The following is a 21,735-nucleotide window of genomic DNA, read 5'->3' as shown; positions in this document are numbered from 1 at the left end:
TCCTTTTATTCCACTTACTCCTCAGCCATAATATTCTTGATTTATCTGTTTGTCCCTCTACAGTGATGGGTACGTGGTATCTATGCTACTCTGCTTCCAGTTTGCTTTACTGTACTGCAGAGGCTGTAAAGCTTAAGAACTACATTTTCCAGACTCCCTTGCAGCTAGATGCTAAGTTTGGCAAATTACTCTTTGGGTAGAAGAAATGAAGTGGTGGCTGTGTATCACCAGCTGTAGGGGCACTGTATTTGCTTGTTTGTGTGTTTGTTTGTTTGTTTTGGGTAGAACTCCCAGAAGCAGCCATTACTTCAAGGGTATTCAGAGGCAGTTGCAATGATGGGGTTTCCTAATCTCTGAATGACAGCTAAGGTGAGGTACACTTGACTCCAATGATTTCCCTGCTATTCTCCTGAGTCCCCACCTTCCATATTGAGGCAGACAGTGTGGCTGTCCTTGCAAGGCCAGATTGATAGTGTATGAGAGTCATTTCTAGACTTTCAGTAGAAAGCTTGAACTTCTAGCCCTTTCAACAATTTGTAATTCCCTACATTAAACGCTCTATACTTAGAACAGCCAGAGTGGTTTCTCTTCCCCGCCTTTGAACCCTGACTGATATCCCTACCAGAGAGTTTGTTGATGGCGGGTCAATAATCTCTCTCTTTTTTTTTAATCAGTCTTTTTAGGACTGCAGCTGTGGCATATGGAAGTTCCCTGGCTAGGGGTTGAACTGCAGCTACAGCTGCCAGCTTATGCCACAGCCATAGCAATGCCAGCTCTGAGCCATGCCTGCAACCTACACCACAGCTCACGGCAACAGTGGATCCTTAACCCACTAAGCGAGGCCAGGGATCGAACCTACGTCCTCCTGGATACTAGTCGGGTTTGCTACTGCTAAGCTACAAAGGGAACTCCTGTACTTTATCTTTGTACCTTCTGTGTCTAGAATAGTGCCTGTTTACATAATAGAAAAAATTTAGTGCATGTTGATGTGAATAACCACTTTACTAGTCCAACAATATGGTAACTACTCTCTATTAACTCATTTAATTCTCACAATAGTCCTATGAAGTGGGAATGATTTGGCTCATTTTACAAATATATTCAGGGAGGTTTAACAAATTGTTCAAAGAATCTGAAACAGGACCTGGCATCTATGGCCCAATTCAAATGCACTTTGCAGCGTTCAGAATATTTGCTCTTTCTACTATGCCATTGCTTCCTTATAAGATAAAAGTATTTCAGGAGAGAGAAAAAAAGAAAATATATGACTAAATTGTCTTTATTTTTTTGGCCATGCCCATGGTGTGAAGTTCCCCAGCCAGGGATCAAACCAGTGTGACAGCAGCCACTCAAGCCACAGCAGTAACAATGCTGGATCCTTAACCTGCTGGGCTGCCAGGGAACTCTACTAGTTGTCTTATTGAGTCATTGAAAACATTATCATAGAGCTGAAAAAGTTGACTCTTGAGGGTATGGTTGACATTTTTCAAATAGTCTGGTTTTTACTGTGTGTCAAATATTGTAGTAAGCGGTGTAGAATATTCCTTGAAATATTAACCCAACTTCCTGCCTATGCAATTATATAGTCAAAAAGTGGTCAATAGGATATTTGTGGACAAACTAAGAGGTCACTGAAGCTCATGTGCTTACAGTATAAACTAAAGGAATCCAAGGTCCATCAGGGCTCTCAGTTCCCAGTGGAAGGATAACTGATTTTGGCCAACACGGAGATTTCTTAAGACATTGAATGGGAGGACCCAAAGTAGCATGCTTAAAATAATGAGAACTTAAGAATTTGCACTATTTATTACTCTCAGAGCAGTAATTGTTAAGTAAGCAGACTGAGCACATTTGTCTGTTCTCACTTAAGGTTTTGCCACTAGACTGATGTATCAGAATTTTAATCCCAAATAATTACATATTCTATGAATTAAAGCAGCATGGCATACTGGTTGGGAATAGAATATTTTACATTTCATTACATCTGTGGTGACTGGCACCTTAACTAAGTTCTGATTCTTCCTACTAGCTTAAGACATCTTTTCGATATATACCAAATCTTGCTTATTATAAGAAGTGACACAGCAAAGTGTGGTACTGCAAACACAAACGATACAACTTGGAGAATCTGGATATGGCAGCTGCTCTGTCTCTCCTTGGACTGTGGAACAACACCCTAGGATATCGTCGGTGGTTGGGGTTGTATACATTCTAGAGCAGGGCCCAGCACACCCTGACCTGTGGGCTAAATCTGGCCCACCACCTGTTTTATATATAAAGTTTTATTGGAACACAGTCAAACACACATTCATTTAATATTGTCTCTGGCTGCTTTCATATTGTGACAGTAGAGATTAGTAGTGGTGACAGAAACTGTCTGGCTCACAAAGCACAAAATATGTACCACAGAATCCTTTGTGAAAGCTGTAGAGAAAGTGCTGACTCCTGTTTCAGAGCTTTTCTTTAAGAAGTTATGTTGGACTCCTCTGAGTTTTGGATCTACTCTGAGGTGGGTCTAGACTGAAAAGAAGGAATGAATTCTGAGGATCCCGTGCACTTGGAATCAAGGTAGGGGCCTCATTTCTGATTAAGTCACCAGAAGACACTCCCCTTTTTGGTTTTCTTAGCTGGCTTATCTTTTTTCTCCTATCTCTGCTCCAGGACCCTCCCTCTGTGAAAATCTCTTCTTTTCTCAGCTCTTCATCTTCTCTCTCTGAGAGAACCACTTTCTCACATGATTTCATACACCCGCCTCTGTGGTTCTGACCACAAGGCTTCTCCCCCAGATAATTCCCTTTGCCACCTACAATCATATGCCCCCAAGTGTGTCAATCATTTTTTGCTTTTATATCACACTTTTACCTTAGACTTAGTATGTCCAAACGGTAATTAAGTATCTGTCTTCTCTCGGGTATTCTGTCTTCTGTCTTTACTACCACCCTATGATTCCCCTCATGTTTGGGCTTGAAACCGGGTGGCCCCCTCAGTCTTACATGCCTTAGAAATGGCCAGCAATATGCTACGTCCTTGTCATTCCTAGAATCACTACTACTCCTTCACAAACTTTCACCTGCTCATCTTTGGATTATGTTCATAACCATTTAGAGTTCTCTCTCTTTCCTCACACACGTCTCTTAGGTTAATCTTCAGTAATTGCTACTTTCATCTTGCTATTTTCCTGCCCCCATTTCTTGGCTGTTGATTTGCTCTTGAATCAAATATAACAACACCCTCTGCATAATCACAGTTGTCGACACTGTATCTCCACTGCCCTGTCTCTCCTCGTTTCTTACTGCCCTAAAGGATGCCTCTCTCTGAGCATTTCAGCATTTCACAGACAACATCTGTCCGATCCAGCCGGCGTTACCCACCTTTCTTTTTTTTTTCTTTTTTTTTGTCTCTTTGTTGTTGTTGTTGTTGTTGTTGCTATTTCTTGGGCCGCCCCCGAGGCATATGGAGGTTCCCAGGCTAGGGGTCCAATCGGAGCTGCAGCCACCGGCCTACGCCAGAGCCACAGCAACGCGGGATCCGAGCCGCGTCTGCAACCTACACCACAGCTCACGGCAACGCCGGATCGTTAACCCACTGAGCAAGGGCAGGGACCGAACCCGCAACCTCATGGTTCCTAGTCGGATTCGTTAACCACTGCGCCACGACGGGAACTCCCCACCTTTCTTTTAATGGCCTTCCGACCCCCTCCATAGCGCCCATCCTCACCATCCCGAAAGGCTCAGATCAAGCCTCACCTTCTGCATATTTGCATGACCATCTCACCCTCACCTCTGACTTGCTCTCTAAACTCCTGGAACCTGTATAACGTTTAATATGTTATCTTCAAATACGGGTTCATGTTGGTTAGTCTTTTCTCCTTGTTAAATGTACGCACTCCTCCCTGCCCCCTATAAATGCTCCCACCCCCGACCGTGACCATCTCCGCTTCGGCTTCTACAAAACCATTTGTTGAGTGAACATCCACGGAAGACATGCTCTGTGTATTTTCTACATATAACAACTTTGACGGTAACAATGTTATACCTAAAGTGTAATAACAGGGGAAACTGAGGTTTAGAAAGGTGAAATAACATGTCCAAGGTAACATGTCCAATAAGAATCAGAGCTTGGGGAGTTCCCATGGTGGCTCAGTGGTAACAAATCCAACTAGTATCCATGAGAACATGGGTTCGGCCCCTGGCTTCGCTCAATGGGTTAAGGATCCAGCACTGCTGTGAGCTGTGGTGAAGGTTGCAGATGAGGCTTGGATCCTGCATTATTGTGGCTGTGGACGTAGGCTGGCAGCTACAGATCCGATTCAACCCCAGCCCGGAACGTCCATGTGCCTCGGGTGTGGCCCTAAAAAGAAAATAATCAGAGCTCTGTTCAAAGGCTGGGCTAACTTCAAATTCCTGCTCTTTCCAGATCAGACTCACAGATGGTCACAGAATGAACACAGGGAAACTTAGGTACCTTAGTTTGGTATTAAATGAAATAATAATATTCCCATGTTACTACCTGTCCTATTTTGAGATGACTGAACCAAACTGGTGGAAAGAAGTTAGAGTTTGCAGCCACAGAGAGTAGATTATATCCTACAGACCTTAAGCATGTCATTGTCCCTGTATTAAGAGCCAGAGGTATAAAACTATTAATGGAGATATTTAAGAGATTTCCTTCTTGTCACATGTCTTCTGTGGGATTTAAGGGAGATATTTTCTGTCATGAACATCCATGCACCTCAACTAGAAATTTATGTAGAATCTAAATCACTTTATGCCTCTGTATTGACACATTCGTTCAAAACACTGCTGGGATGCAGGTGAGAGAACAGCGGGGAGAAAAAAATGAAATAATTGGCTGATAATGTGCTAATTTACAAGCAGAGAGAAGATATGCTGGCTTTACATCACTTATATTTCTCCACGTGGCCCAGCCCAAAGCAGAAGCTATGGAATTTCTCCAAAATGGACACGTGAGACTGGCCATCCTCCCTCCTCTGTACCTGTAGGTGCTGAGCTGCAGTGACTCTGTGGGCAAGTAGAGAGTGCCAATGTTTATCAAGAAATACACAGAAATTCATAAAGAATTCATTCTATTTTTTTTTTAAATAGAAAGTATGTTATACCAGAAGTATTTGGGGTAGCAGACAGGATTTATGGTAAATGATTCCAAAGAGCAATACTGTTCCTCTGGGCAGAAGGTAGACCTGGGGGTAGAAGTGAAGTGGAGAGATCAATTTACAAACTTGTTTTGTTTTCTGTTTTTAGGGCCACATTCTCAGTATATGGATGTTCCCAGGCCAGGGGTCAAATCGGGAGCTGTAGCTGCTGGCCTACGCCACAGCTACAACACTTCGGGATCTGAGCCACATCCGAGACCTACACCACAGCTCACGGCAACGGCGGATCCTTGACCCACTGAGCAAGGGCAGGAATTGAACCGGCATCCTCATGGATACTAGTCGGGTTTGTTCCTGCTGCACCACAACGGGAACTCCCCAACTTACACACGTTTTTAAGGAAAATCTCTTATGACCTCATCGATAGCATGTGTTGTTGTTGTTGTTGTTTTGTCTTTTTTTTTCTTTTTTAGGGGCACACCCACAGCATATGGAAGCTCTTAGGATAGGGGTCAAATCATAGCTAGGGCTGCCGGCCTATACCACAGCCACAGCCACACCAGATCCTTAACCCACTGAACGAGGCCAGGGATTGAACACACGTCCTCGTGGATACTGGTTGGATTCGTTACTGCTGAACCACGACAGGAACTCCCACATTTTTTTTTTGTTTTTGTTAAGTCTGAAATATTTACCCCTGGTTTAATGGGAAGAACAAATGCTCAAATTCACAAAGATTTCCACTCCTGATACTAACTTGGCAATTATCTTCATTTCAAATGTGGCTTCTTTTCTTTTTTTTTTTTTTACTTCTTATATGAGTGAAGGCATGAATATACACACATATGTGTGTGTATATACATATAAATAAAGGCAGGGAGAGGGAAAGGAAGAAAAGAGGGGGTCCCATATTGGTGAATAATTCTGAAGTTTTATAAAAGAAGTTAAAAATGAAGTTTCCTCAGGAGGTGATTTTGTCTTTAATCTTGCTAAAATAAATTTAAAAGAAAGTATAATCCCAAACACTTTCAAATGCCCCTATTACGGCTCTTACTCTCCCCCTTAAAGAGGAACAAAGGCTTGACATCTTGTGCATTTTTCTCTGTCTACTGCATCATTTTAATCCATAAATTCTATCAAATCAAATCAAATCTAAATTTAAAGGTAGGAGAGTATGACTCGTCTGCCAATGGAAACATGAAGACATAAAACATACCAGCTTTCTTTTTTTTCCAACTTTTTTTTTTGGCTGCGCTCGGACATGCAGAAGTTCCTGGGTCAGAGAGTGAACCTGCACAATACTGCCCAAGTCATAGCAGTGACAATGCTGGATTCTTAACCCACAGAGCCACCAGGGAACTTCTCAACCTTTTATTTTGAAATGATTACAGATTCAGGGGCAGTGGCAGACTTAAGTACATGGAGGTCCTGTGTACCTTTACCCAGCACCTCTCAGTGCCAACATCTTGCATGATGACCTCAGTACAATATCAAAACTAGAAAACTGACACTGGTCCATCCGCCCCCCCCCCCTTTTTTTTGGCTTGTTAGGGCCACACCTGTGGCATATGGAGGTTCCCAGGCTAGGGGTCATATTGGAGCTGTAGCTGCCAGCCTGTACCACAGCCCAGCAACACGGGATCCGAAGCCGCGTCTGTGACCTACACCACAGCTCACGGCAATGCCAGATCCTTAACCCACTGAGCGAGGCCAAGAATCGAACCTGCATCTTCATGGACTCTAGTTGGGTTTGTTAACCACTGAGCCCTGACGGGAACTCCCTGGTCCATCACTTTCACATGCACAGGCATATGTGTGATTTTATCACAGGTGTGGCTTTGTGTAACCACTACCATACTCCAGATACACGGCTGTTCCATCAGCACAGGGCCCCTTGAGTTACACTTTTATAGCCACCTCTACCCCCACCACCCACCCCTAATCCCTGGCAGTCACTGATCTGTCCTTCAATTCTATAATCTCTATAATTTAATGTTATTTACATTCTTTTTTTTTCCATTGAGCAAAACCCCCTTGAGATCTAGTTGATCTGTTGCCATGTATGAATAGTTTTGTTCCTTTTTTTGCTGACCCATATGCCATAGATGAATGTCTCACAATTCATTTAACCTTATACTCAACGAAGGGTATGTGTACTGTTTCCAGTCTTAGGCTATTATAAATACAGTTGCTATGAACATCAGTGTACAGGCTTTTGCATGAATAAAAATTTTCATTTTTCTGGGCCAAACATCCAATAACTTTCTTTCCTAAAAGAAACATCTTAAAAAAAAAAAAAAAAACCTTTGGATGTTTTATTTCTTCTTCATGCAGTTAAGTAGAAAAATAAACTTAGATTAATTCAATGTACATATTTATACAATGTCCCTGTCTCCACATTTACGAGCATAACCATATGTTATTTAGTCTCTCAGATTCTTTCCCTCTGTTTAATGGTCAGAAGTTTTAAAAAGATTGGCCTAGTGCTTCATGCTTATGGAGATATGTTTTCATGGAACCACTGCTATTTGCTCTTTGAGGATGCTGCTAACTTCCCAACTAATTTTTGTAGCTTGGAACACTGGTTCTAAAAAGAAGAAGAAGAAGAAGTAACAGAGAAAGAAAGAAAGAAAGAAAGAAAGAAAGAAAGAAAGAAAGAAAGAAAGAAAGAAAGAAAGAAAGAAAGAAAGGAAGGAAGGAAGGAAGGAAGGAAGGAAGGAAGGAAGAAGGAAGGAAGAAGGGAAGGAAAGAAAGTAACAATATGCAAAGTCCTATTCCTGTCTTCAAAATTTAAAACTATGGCACCTAGAGAAAAGAAAGAAGTTACCACATGATCAAGATATCATGCCAAATATAGATGTGCTTAGATATTTATCCTTAAAATTATAGGATATTCCTGTATTTTGCATAAATAGTTTCCTCTATTTCTCTTAAATTCCTGAGTTTGGTGTTTTCCAGGAGGGGGTGAGAGAGTCATCACTCCAACCTTTGGAAAGATCTGTGGGATGAAGAATCCTCTCTGAGCCAAGAGCAAACTAAGCATTTTTGTTATAAGTTGGGCACCAGTGATGGGATCCTGGGGCAGGAGATAAGAAAGGTATTATGAGACTTATTGCTCCTATGTGGGTCCTTGGTGGATTTGGATATATATTTTAAAATAGAAATTTTGGAGCAATAATTTTATTTTATTTTTTGTCTTTTTTAGGGCCACACCTGTGGCATATAGAAGTTTCCAGGCTAGGGGGCAAATCAGAGCTGCAGCTGTTGGCCTACGCCACAGCCACATCAGATCTGAGCCACATCTGTGACCTACACCACAGCTCATGGCAACGTTGGATCCTTAACCCACTGAGCGAGACTAGGGATTGAACCTACATCCTCATGGATACTAGTCGTGTTCGTTACTGCTGAGCCGTGATGGGAACTCCTAAAATAGTTATTTTGGAAAGAAGTGTATATACCTGAAATGCCATCAGAAGGTGAGGAAAAGTCCTTCCCGAAGCCTCCCTTTACAGAAGATGGTGCAAAGGCCCCAGCGCACTGTCCAGCTATGGAGGAGGGGCGAGGAAGGGACAGGAGCTACGCTGCAGGGGAGCAGCCACTGCCATCGAGATCATAAGCCACCTCCAGTGAATCAACTTCCCCTGAGAGATGTTATTACTGGGGTTCATCCTGAGAGCTGCAGCCCCAACATTAGAATGAAGAGCTCTTAACTGCTAAGGGATTTCTGGTACCATCTTCTTTTTGGTGTGAGTCAGCTCAAAGTGCCAGGGCAGCTTGGGGAGAGACAGTCAAATTTCAAAAATGCAATGAAGGCATTGGCCCTGTCAACTTACCCTTCTGCCTAATGATGTACCAAACAAGTGAGCGAAGATTCTAGAATGAGTAACATGTTCTGAGAATGAAGTCTCCTGTGAAGATGGCAGAAGCCACATCCCAAAGATGTCACACGCCTTGCACAAGCCACATACAGTTTGCAAAACAGGGGTGTAGCTGGTTTCATTCTCTCAGCCCCTCCATCCTATCAAGCCCATGTAAAGGTTGGGAACTCATGTTTAAAGACGTCTTGAAAAGAAAGTATCAAGTGTTGCCGAGGGTGTGGACCAACCAGAATTTTCACACATTCCTGGAGGGAGTGTTTATTGATAAAACCACTTTGAGACCCTGGAAAAACCTACTAAGGCTGAACACAGGTGGATGGACTATATTGTGCCCCTCCCCCACCCCCAAATCCATATATTGAAGTCCTAACCCTAGTATTCCAGTATGTGACTATATTTGGAGGTAGGATCTTAAAGAAGTAATTAAGTTAAAATGAGGTCACTAGGTAGACCCTAATCTAATATGACTAGTATTCGTGCAAGGAGAGGAAATTTGGACAGAGACCTGCAAAAGAAAGCCCATGAGAGAATACAGGGAAAAGCCAGCCATCCCCACGCCATGGAGGAGGTCTCAGAAGAAATCCACACGACTGACACGGTGATCTCAGACTTCTAACTTCCAGAACTACGGGAAGATAAGTTCTGTTGTGTGAGCCAGCCACTATTTGGTACCTTGTTACAGTAGCCCTAGAAAACTAAACCAACATACTCTACCCTACTAAAATTGGCTCTAGTACACACCAAGGGAAATGGGTAGTTTTATGTACCCACATACATCTGAGAATCCAGAGGCAGGACATTTTATAGAGTAGCCCCAAACTGGAAACTACCCAAATATGCATGAATTGCAGAATGCGGAGTTAAATTGTGATATGTTCACACTGCGACCAATTTAGAGCAATGAGAATAAACCATCGAAAACTGCAGGTGGTGATACAGGTGACTCATCCACAAGTATAATGTTGAAGGAAGGGAGTCACACGCAACGAGTAACAGAGTGAATGATTCTAGCGACATGAGGAACAAAAACAGATGATGCTAATCTTCACTATTGGAACTTAGAATCAGAAGTTCCCCTCGTGGCTCAGTGGGTTAATAAGAACCCCACATAGTGTCCGTGAAGATGCGGGTTTGATCCCTGGCCTCGCTCAGTGGGTTCAGGATCCGGCGTTGCCATGAGCTGTGGTGCAGGTCGCAAATGTGGCTCAGATCTGGTGTTGCCGTGGCTGTGGGATAGGCCAGCAGCTGCAGCTCCAATTCAATCCTTAACCTTGGACCTTCCATATGCTGCAGGTGTGAATGTAAAAAAGAAAAAAAAAAAAAAAAAAGACCAACCAGAGACTGGAAGAAAATATGTGCAAAAGACACATCTATGAAAGGACTGTTATGCAAAATATACAAAGAACTCTTAAAACTCAATAGCAGAATTTAGAATAGCATTATCCCTTGGTGGGTAGAAATTGGAAGGGAGCATAAAGGGGGCTTCTGGATACTGGCCATTTTCGACTTCTTGATCCCAGTACTAGTTTCAAGGGTGTGTTCAATTTGTGAAAATCGAGTGAGCTGTACAGTTAATATATGTGTGCTTTTCTATAAGTATACTTCCACCAAAAAGTTTTAGATGGAGGTGTTCCATAAAAAAGCTGGGCACGAATCCCTGACATTCTGACTTGCCTCTATTTGCCTGTGGGAAGAGGGAGGGAGGGAGGGCTGCTTTAGGATTCCAAGTCTAGTGAGGAGGCTTTGCGGGAACTCACAAACACCTTGACGTGTGTCTGGGAACTTGGGGGACAAAGGAAGACAGCTCACGAGCCAGAACGTGTGGCTCGCCAACTACCCTGATGGCAGACTAAACAAAAGATTTAGCTGCGAGAGACAGCCTGCCCTCATCTGTCTGTGCAAGGACTACAGACGCATTTCCCCTGGACCAGACCCGGGCTGTCTGCGTGAGACAGCTGGTGTGGAGGTGGGACCATCTCTTCAAAGAGGCCACTGAACAGAGAAAGACACGGAGTTCCATTGTGGCTCCGCAGAAACAAATTCGACTAGCATCTAGAAGGACGCAAGTTTGATCCCTGGCCTTGCTCAGTGGATTAAGAATCTGGTGTTGCTGTGAGCTATGGTGTGGATCACAGACTTGGCTTGGATCTGGCATTGCTGTGGCTGTGGTATAGGCTGGCAGGTACAGTTCCAATTCGACCCCTAGCCTGGGAACTTCCATATGCCATGGGTGTGGCCCTAAAAAGATGATTAAAAAAAAAAAAAAGATTAAAGACACAACTCAAACCAAGAAGCTGACACACTGCTGAAATACTGTGGGGTGAAGGAACACAAGCTTGTAGGAGGGTACACACGCATTTGCTCTCATCAAAAGCAACACAGGTGAGTCCCCTCCAGCCGAGGGGATGGTGGAGTGTCATCTGAAGAACCCATCAAAGAGTAAATACCTGTGTGCCCTCAAGAGCGAGGATGGACTTAAGACAGTATTGGTCAAGTCAGAACTTTCCCGACCCTCAACTTCCTCAGGAACTTCTAATCAGGAAAAAGTTAGAAGCCCTTGGCCAGCAAGGGAAGGAGCGGATGCAACAACGGGCAGAGGAATGTGGCCTATTTGTCCAACATATTCCGTATTGAGAAAGAGAGGAAAACCAGTAAAACTGGATTTTTTTTTTTCTTTTTTAGGGCCGCACCCAAACAAGTGGAAGTTCCCAGGCTAGGGGCTGAATTGGAGCTACAGCTGCCAGCCACAGCCACAGCCACAGCCACAGCCACACCATATCCGAGACGTGTCTGCGACCTACACCACTGCTCACGGCAATGCCGGATCCCCGACCCACTGAGCAAGGCCAGGGGTTGAACCCGCATCCTCGTGGACATTAATCAGATTCTGTTCCACTGAGCCACAACAGGACCTCCTAAAATTGGAATTCTAAGTCATAACTTAGCCATCAGACCTCTGGCGGAAGTTGTAGTTCAGGGAAAGAGAGTTAAAAATCATACATCAACTCTTCAAAGTTCTCATCACACAAAAAACAGCCTGTAGCTAGCTGTGTGTGGGGATGGATGTTAACCAGATTCCTCGTGATCATCTCACGACACAGACATGTACCTACTCATGGGGCACACCTGAGACAATACAGTGTGTATTCTATGTCAGTTATATCCCAATAAAATAAAAACCACAGAGCAGTTTTCAAGGGGTCATAAACTGCTGTTGCACTCATAAACCTCATAAACCTTGTACCTAGGACATGCATTTCTCTCCCAGTGGTGCACATCATTCTTGGGCCATGTCAACTCCACCTCCTCCATAATGGACCAGTGGGAGCTGCTGGTTCAGGAGAAGCAGGAGGGAGGGTGGGGAAGCCGTTGAAGGCAGCCCTAAGGTTTTTAGTTTGGGAGATCAGAAGAGATGGATGTCCATAAGCAAGATGTGGATGCAAGAGAAAAGAGCAGGTTTAGTGGCTGAAGCAATGTATTTGAGGACGCGCTGGGCTATGGAGGTGAAAATTATTTCTGGACAGCTGGGAGCTCAGGAATGAAGCTGAGAAGAAGTGGCTGGGATCGGAATCGTCAGTGTTTAGGTGCAGGCAACGTGGTAGGAGTAGATGTGCTTTCCCAAGAAGAGCATTAGGAAAACTATTTTTTGAGGAGTGATTAGTAGAGGAGCTGGTGAAGACCCTGCAAAGCAGGTAAGAAAAGGAAGAGTGATTTTGCTGAAGCTAAAGCAAGAGAGCGTCCTCTGAAGGAAAATGGGACCCACAATGGCACAAGTCTATAGCTGTCGGGAAAAAGAGGTACTGAATAGCAGTCCTTTAACTTCGGAGGGCTCCAGTGGCCTTAGAGTTACCGTCTTGTGAAAAGAAGTTGGAGGTGAAAAACCAGAAAACAGTCAACTGTGGAGTAAATGAGATGAAAGAAAGTACAGACAATCCATATGGACTGTTTCAGAAATCTGGTTGTGTAGGGAAAAAGGACCAAAGTTACAACATAGAAAGGGTCAGTGGAAGGGGTTCTTGACTCCTTTGGCAGTCTAGGGAAGCCTATGATTTCCTTCCCAAGAATGCTTTTAAAGGCAAAAGGGAAAATATGTAAGATTACAAAATAATCAAGTTATACTAAAAAAAAAAAAAAAAACCCTACCAAAATCATTCTTCAAATTCTGTACTAGAACTACAGAGGTGTTTCTTTAGCAAAGCATTAAATGAGAGGATTTATAGCAAGAGTAACAACTACCATAATTTGAAAGTCGTGATGAGTGCCTCATCTCTATAGCTCTAGTACAGAATTTGAAGAATGATTTTGGTAGGTTTTTCTTAATATAACTTGATTATTTTGTAATCTTATATACCTTCCCCTTTGTTCCCATCATGGCACAGCAGAAATGAATCCAACTAGGAACCATAAGGTTGTGGGTTCGATCCCTGGCCTCGCTTAGTGGGTTAAGGATCTGGCATTGCCGTGAGCTGTGGTGTAGGTCGCAGACGAGGCTTGGATCTGGTGTTGCTGTGGCTGTGGTGTAGGCCGGCAGCTATAGCTCTGATTAGACCCCTAGCCTGGAAACCTCCATATGCTATGAGACAAAGACAAAAGACAAAAGACAAAAAAAAAAAAAAAAAAGAAAGAAAGTAATGATGAGTACAAATGATACTGCAAGGTATCTTCGACATCTGCTATGTGATTAAAAATCACCTGTGATTCTAGTGACAGTCCCATGAACTGCCTCAAGCAGTGACGTTTTGTACTTGTGTTTGTAATAGAAAGAAATGTTAAATTTCAGCAAAAATAGAATGAAGTGTAATTTGTATTTGCATCAGCATAAAATTGAGTGTAATTTTACTTGATTAAAAATATCTTATATAGAGAGTTCTCTTTCTGGCACAGTGGATTAACGATCTGCGTTGTCACCGTAGTGGCTCCGGTTGCTGCTGTGGCGTGGGTTCAGTCCCTGATCAGGAACTTCCACATGCCACAGGTACAGTCCCCTCCCAATTTTTATATATAATTAGTGTACATAAGATGATATATATTATATAATCCACAAATTCATTGGCACCACTGAATTCTGTCCATGGTTCCCTTGGAGGAAGGAGGGCCCCAGAGATCTCAGGTTAAGAACCTATTACTAAGGGAAGAGAGGTAGTTTTGTTTTAAAGGAAAGGTGATGCGTTTATGGAAAGAGTGGAAGGTTTGCAGTCCTGCTCTGGCAGTATGACTGGGTAATGTAGTCACGTAGGGGTGGACTCTGGGATTAGACTCCTTGAGTTTAAATCCTGGCCCCCTGTTTATTAGCTGTGAGACATTAGGCTAGTTTCTTAACCATTTACCTTCTTTATACCTCACTTTCCTTATCTGTAAAATGGGGATAATATATAGTAACCCACCTCACAGGTTGCTGTGAGGGTGACGTCGGAATGCTTTCGCCAGTATCATCCTGACCATCGTCCACTCACTCAGTATCCCTCAGTACAGGGGACACCTTGAGTTCTCTGAATGTGTCCTACTCTTCCTCGCTCAGGACCACTGCTTACACTGTTTTCCTGTCTGCAAGACTCTCCCCACTGTCTCAATGTGGCTGACCCCTTCTCATCCTTTGGGATTCAGTTTAAATACTATCTCCTTAGAAAGACTTTCCCAGGCACTGTCTTTGAAATTGGACCCCACCATGATTCTCATTCTCTTTCTCTCTCTTTCTCCTTCTCTCTCTCCTTCTCCCTCCCTCCCTCTCTCAGTACTCTTTGTTCTGATGTGTAACTGTTTTGTCAGTTGTTGTCTATGAAGAACTCTGTAAAGGTGGGAATTGCATCTCTCTTGATCCTCTCTGCAGCCCTGTGGCTACCTAATAAGTGCTGCATAAATATTCATTAAATGACCCATCAGACAGAGGGCAACTGAAGACACAAGGGAGAGCCATGGCTACATTCATGCTTGTGGACAGTGTTTCAATTTTCAACATGGGTATGGATTTTATGAGTCTGTTCTCAGTCTTGTTTTGGAGCTGCGAGAAAGCCAAACACATGCTTACATTAAAGTGTTTATAAGGCAGCATTTAGTCTTTCTTCTAGCACTAGGAGGATCATCTCTCTGGTCTAAGCTGAATCAAGCAAAGCAAGACAAGAATATCAAATTCTGGGCTGTGCTATGACAGTTCGTGTCCATGCATCAAGGCAAGGGCAGCCACGGTTAATGCTCCCACCATGCCAGTCTTTTGCTCTCACTCCATTTCTAGGCAATGGGATGTGATGAGAGATACTGAGCTAGAATTCAGCAGCCAGACTTCTAGTTCTGGTTGTTCATATTGAACTGGGTGATTTTAAGCAGATCAACCTCTGAGAGTTAGTTTTTTTCATTGAACAAACGGTAATTTACAAATAGCCCCTGTGGCACACAGACTGCGAGCCATTCCCCAAATGCCTTCTTCCCTTCAGCCTGAGTACAAGACTAGACTACAATTCCAAACTTGCCTTGAGGCTGGTGTGGTTATGTGACTATGCTCTTGTCAACAGAATGTAAGCACAAGTGATGTTTGTCACCTGTTTCTTGCTCAAGGCCTTTTAGTTTCAAGGTAGAATGACAAGGGCTGGAGCAGTATCAAAATGTATGTTAAACACGACAGAACTGCTGCCAGCCCAGACCCCTAAATGACTCTGTGGAACAGAGTTACCCCTTGACTGATAACCTTCAGCTGAAACTTAAATGAGAGGGAACTAAGCCACCACCTTTTCAGAATCTATTTGTTACAGCAGCTAGTGTTTCTCTAATACACATGCCCTATCTACTTTATAGAACTGTGAGAGAGAGAGAGAAGTTCTCATGCATAAGAAAGAACTTTGGGAGGTAGAAAGTGCTATTAAAATTTGTCATGATCAGGAGTTCCCATCATGGCTCAGTGGAAATGAATCTGACTAGCATCCATGAGGATGCAGGTTCAATCCTGGCCGAGCTCAGCAGGTTAAGGAGGGCCTTAACGAGGTATTGCCATGAGCTGTGGTGTATGTCGCAGATGCGGCTTGGATCCCGCATTGCTGGGGCTGTGGTGTAGGCTGGCAGCTATAGAGATTAGACCCCTAGCCTGGGAACCTCCATATGCCACGGGTGCAGCCCTAAAAAGACCAAAAAAAAATTATCATTATTTTTCCCAGCTTTTTTGAATTATAGAAGACATATAGCATGTGTAAGTTCAAGGTGTACAACACGATTTGATACATGTATATACTGCAAATCATTGTATTAATACAAAGAAAACAGGCATATTAGAGTACCTGAGACAGAGTAGATATTTAATGCTTACACGTTAAACGAGTGAATGAACATCTTGCTGATAAAAGGCCTGAGAGTAAAAAAAAAAAATCTATGCAACACGAAAGCACGGGAAAAATATTTGTTTGCTCAGGGAAAACTTAATTGATTCGCTCGAGCTCATACAAGTAAAGCAAAAACCTCCTGGACATGTGCTTTTTCCCCAAGAAGACTTTTTCTTTTTAATACTTTTTCCATCAAAAAGAAATTATAAAATATTAGAGGACATTTTTAAACAGGAAAATAAACCCTTAATCATACCACCCAAACACACTTTGATTTTTACCCATTGCCTTAGAACTTTTATCTACATGCATGTCTATTTTTCATAGTTGCAAATCTGTTTCTTCTTCTTCTTTTTAAAATAAATTTAATTTGTACTTGGTAAGGAAATCACAGGCTTGGTAATTCTCCAGAAGTGATTCCAACAAAGAACCACCTAATATTTCCAACAGTTCCAATTTAATTTTGCCAAGGGGTTCCATTCTTATTAAAAAGCATACCAGGGAGAGGAGGTGATTTTCATAAGAAAGTACACAGGGGTGTTAATTCTCATGATTAGAGTGATAAGATTACAAATGTCACCATCTTTCTACTTCCTTTGAAGAGCTTATCTTGTGGGTCTTACAAAAATTATATGAAGGGCAAATGAGTACATATATGGATCTTATTTAAGGACAAATGATTTCAGCGATTAATTCAACCCAAGTTTATTGAGCGCCCACTATGTGTCTGGCAGGATGTGGACCATACTGAATAAGACACAGTCTCTACCCTTGAAAAGGTTAAGTATGGTTGAAAGACAAGAAGACACATTTGGGTGAGCTCAGAGGGTGAGGCTATTACCTGGAGGAAATGAGACCTGAAGTTTGGCTGGAAGGCAGGCAGGCAAATGGGTAGGAGGAGGTCCCAGCTCACTAGACACATGGACCAGAATGAATGATGCTCATGAGACTGTAGGTTATTCTACCTGACTGGATGTTCACAGAGCACACTGGGGCTGAATGGATGAGAACGGAGAAGCAAGCAGAGGTCAGATCACGAAAGGAGATAAGCTTCATCATGGTAGTGATAGTGTTTTTTCAACAATGCCTAGGACAGCACCTGGCACACACACACATTCATACATTCCATCTACTTATGGAATGAACTAAGTCACATCCTGCTACGCAGCTTACTTACCACTGCTGGTCATGGTTACTGGACTCTGATTGCAAAGGAAGGGTATGCACAGCTGGAAAGGGACAGCTACTCCTCTCTCTACAGAGACTGCATCTGTGATGGCCCTTGTTTGCTGTCCTGGGTATGCCACGTGATCATGGCTTGCTTCTCAATGCAGGGACACTGCTTTATTTTTGTTGGTCTTGAACTGCCTGATGCTAAACAGTCAGGCTCAGGCACACTGAACCCTAATCTGACAAATGCTCCCTCATTTCATTTTTCAATGGCATCAGGAATGCCACAAATGTAGTTTCTCAGGACATGCCCACAAAGCACAAGTATAAATGCCAGTTCCAACTCCTATTCCTAGAAGCATAGAGTCAGGGTAGGTTGGGAGAAGGAGATGGGGAAGTTACAGAAGAAACAAGGGAAAGTTGAATGGAGAGACTGCTAACTTCTCCGAATTGTTTCTTTAATCTTGATTCTCATCTTCCTTATTTTTTGAAACTAATTTTAGTTGGAATTGAGCATTAATGATGTAAACTTACCAGAAATCTTACTCTCCAGGGAGATGAATGGATTAATAAACCAGATCTAGTAATACTGAGTTATTTGGAAGCAAAACCAGATTTGACTCACAAGAACCCAACAGGGTGGCTTACTGTGGAAACATTTTGCTACCACTCTGCTGGGCGCTGAGGACGCAGGCACTGGCTGACTCCATGGGGAGAGTGCATGGCTTCGGCTGCTAAAGAGTGATGCGAAATTAAAGAGAGAATGAAACGTGTGATCTTATTTAATCACATCTGGTGCTTCAATTTCACAATAACCGTACCCTGCTCTAACTGTGCCAAATTGGAGAATGGAAAAAAAAATATATAATATATGAATTATAGCAAGAAGATGGATTAACTCTCTAGTGCCTGCCAATCCATTTCAGGAATCTAAAAGGCAAATGACAACTGAGTTTTCCTTATAAAGAATTTGGAAGCAATTATCCCTGGACTTGGATTGGCATAAAATGACCGTAAACTGAGGAGTAAGCAGTGAAATGTCAACTTCAAAGAGAGATAAAGCACAGAGGGGCCCAGGCTAGGGGACAGCTTGGAGAGCATTACGTATTTTCATACCCAAGGTATATTCTAGGTCATGCTCTACTTCAGTTGTGAGGACTAAATACATGCTTTGTGTTGTTTTAGATTTCTAGGAAAGATTACAGCCACCAAGAAAAAGAAAAAGAACCATTTCAGCCTCTGTAGGAATGTGTGTCTTTGTGGAGTTTAAAAGTGATGAATCTGTATTGGAATTGATATGTAATGGAAACACCTCCCCCATTCCTGTTGCCCTCTCACAAAGGAGTTGCTACTTTATGACATCTGCAGGTTTATGCGGAGTATCCAACACAATACACAATGTAATTCTGCAGGACGTGCATATTTCCCTGGTTACTCAGATAACTTTCTGGCAGTAAGTCCTAAAGGATAGTAAGGTGATTCATCTAATATAAAAATGGTTATTGTGGTTAAATGTTCCATTCTTTTGGGGTGGAATGGAAATGCCTTCTGCATGATTCCATTTAGCTGCAGAAAATAAATGCTTAGGTATAATGAGCTTAACAAAGCCAGCTTTACATCCCATTTACCATGAAGCAAATCAAAGCTGAAAACAACTAGACAGCAGTCATTTTGGTTCCTTCCATACAGTAAGCATGCAGTGGCATGCAAACGTGCACATAAGTGATACCTAAAGATGCACAGCCAGTTCAGAGATTGTTTCAAGAGGCTCACTCAGCAAAGGGCATTATATAGGGAATAAATGAATGCAACGTCTAGAATTCTAATGTATTCAATTTTACAGAAGCCCAGACATCCAATATATTTTTAAAGCAATCTACTAAAAAATCATTTCTACTGCCACATACCTGAGTAACTGAAAGTGCTCCAGCGGTTCCTCTCTTGCTTCTGAAAATCCAATGGCTTAGCCACCACAGAAGCTTGTATATCACCATCTACTGTAATCCTCTGATCTCCTCCACTAAGACTGGAGGTCCTCTGAGGGCAGAAAAGCTGGCCTGCTCAACTTCGGCATCCATTTCCAAAGCATATGATGTAATAACTTCCTGGCACAAGTACTCGATACCAGGTGTGAACTGGACAGTTCACCCCCCCTAGGGAGCATCATTCTGGAGAGCAACCAGTGACTTCTCAGTGTATGGACGAACAACAATGGATCAACAGCACTGGAAAGGGGGAGAGGTTTGGTGGGCAATCAAGTGAAGCTGTATTAAAATGAATTTTCTGATGTCAAAAAGATCTACCAAATGGGCCCTTTATAGGCGATGAATGAGAGTTACAACAACAAAATAACAAAATGTTGATTTAAAACAAAGGCCCATTCATTTCACCATGGGATACATTTATTTAGCCCCTTGAAGAGCTTAAGTGGTCATCAATGTTCCTGGTCCCAAACTTTTGCTGGGCTATGTCAAGATCCATGAGGGCTGCATCCTGGCATCTCCTGTTCAACTAGCAAACTGGTGAATGCCAGGGATGTCTTTTAAGGTCTGCCAGATCGACTTCCAACTGCCCATATGTAGAGTGAAAGTGATCTATTTTTAATCCATTTAAAGAGTCTTATGGAGACTATATACTTTTACATAAATCTATAATAATATAGGAGGTATTTCTTATCATTCTCAATTGTACTCTGGCTTAAAATAAGCTGGTCTGCTCTCGTTACCCTCTTTTCAGTAGACAAAATGGGTGTGACCACATCTCCCTTCTTCTTTAAAGGCTGCAGAGGCTTTCCCTTTCTTTTAGAATAAAACCAAAGTCTGGACCATGGCTTACATGGCTCTCCAAAGTGTGTTACTTCCCATCTTTGGCTAATGTCCATCTGCCTTACGAGGCCCTTCTGCTAATTTCCTTAGTTTACCAAGTTCTTCCCAAACTCTGGGCTCTTCCTACAGGCTGTACCTTGACTGCATTGCTCTTCACCGTGCTTCTCCGCTTGATGAACTTGTTTATCATTTGGGGCTCCGATTATTGGTCACTCTCTTAAGAAATCCTTTCCCTGGCCCTGTAGTCTCAGTTCCCCTTCATACACTATCACAGAGTAACTTCTTCACTACTGTCATTTAATTGTTATTTATGTGATTCTTTTTTTATTTCTATTTCTTAAGTGTTATGACATCAATGAAAAAAAGGTATGCCTTGTTCACCACTGTGTCCTTAGCATCTGGTCCAGCACATAATAGGAGCTCAATAAATAACTAGTGAAGGACTGAAAGTACCTTCCAACCGGAGTTGACTACAGACTTGAAGGATCAGGCACCGTGATGGTGTGGACAGGGGGTGAATGTTAGACTCTGAATTCTGCTTCAGCAAGAGGGACACACCATTTCAACCTCCCAGGCCTCGCTGTCCTCATGTGGAAGCATAATGGCAAGAATCCAACCTCTGAAGACAGTGAACACACGCTGTGCTGCTTGACCAGGAGGCTCAGCATTGTCCAGAGTCGTACTGTTGCTAATATCACCCTGTGTATGGCTCAAGCCCAGTCTGCCTGTGTGTCTGGGGAAAGGTCTCAGATGAAACCAAGCTTCCTCCCTTCCTCTTTTCAGAAACCCAGAGAGAAGCAGGAATAGGGGAAAGCCTCGCCTCAGTGCTGAACCAGATTGCCTAACAAAGCCGTTTATCAGTGTTTAGAAACCTCTCACTGAAGGAAGACACATGAATTCTCATTCTCAGAGTGGAGCACAGTTATTCGGTGACACGCATGAGGAAGGCATCGGGGGAAAGTCAAGGAGCATCACTAACTAGAAGCCGGGCAAAGTGGGTGGGTGGGCGGGTGGAAGGGACAGGGTACCATGTGGAATCCCCTTCCCCACGAGGGACACAGGGCCCCCTAGGACCTCAGTGGGGGGAAAGCAGGGACAGTCAAATGCTCACCCTGAGCTATATTTTCTCTTGCATGACTTCTCCGTACTTTTAATTTTTTTTTAATTGTGAAGGGTCATAGGTTAAAAAAAAGAATTATGAAAATTACTGTGATTGGATTGAAAATGTTATTGAAATTATTATTACTTTAAAATTTTAAAGGTATAGTTATTTAAAACCATTGTCATTAAAACTTAGTATTACTGTGAAAAAAAAAAAAACAACAAAAAAACAGTCAAACAAATACCTATGCATCTGTTACCAATCTTAGCAAGGAGGATGGTAGCAGAACCTTTAAATGTTTGGAGGCCTTTTTTTCCTGATTCCTTCCTTCCCTGCTACC

The 21,735-nt window shown here is 42.7% G+C and overlaps 1 protein-coding gene and 1 long non-coding RNA gene across 7 annotated transcripts in view; both read right to left on the bottom strand.

Annotated features, from left to right (window-relative positions):
* Positions 1 to 21,735, bottom strand: part of SAMD12 (sterile alpha motif domain containing 12) — a 427,734-nt gene that overhangs the window by 120,669 nt on the left and 285,330 nt on the right. The gene's annotated exons all lie outside the window — the stretch shown is intronic.
* On the bottom strand, positions 6,483 to 13,131 carry LOC146403712 (uncharacterized). The gene is made up of 2 exons (XR_014843461.1): positions 11,743 to 13,131; positions 6,483 to 10,245 (listed from the first exon to the last, which is right to left on the bottom strand). It is a non-coding gene; the product is annotated as an uncharacterized LOC146403712 (long non-coding RNA).

The sequence above is a fragment of the Sus scrofa genome, chromosome 4, assembly GCF_054392235.1.
Source record: "Sus scrofa isolate SSC_HxYL_T2T_F1_AM1 chromosome 4, Sscrofa_HxYL_maternal_Yorkshire_Landrace_v2.0, whole genome shotgun sequence".
In the NCBI taxonomy this organism is placed as follows: Eukaryota; Metazoa; Chordata; class Mammalia; order Artiodactyla; family Suidae; genus Sus; species Sus scrofa.
Note: the sequence above shows the minus strand (reverse complement) of the source record. Positions and strands in the feature narration are given on the sequence as shown.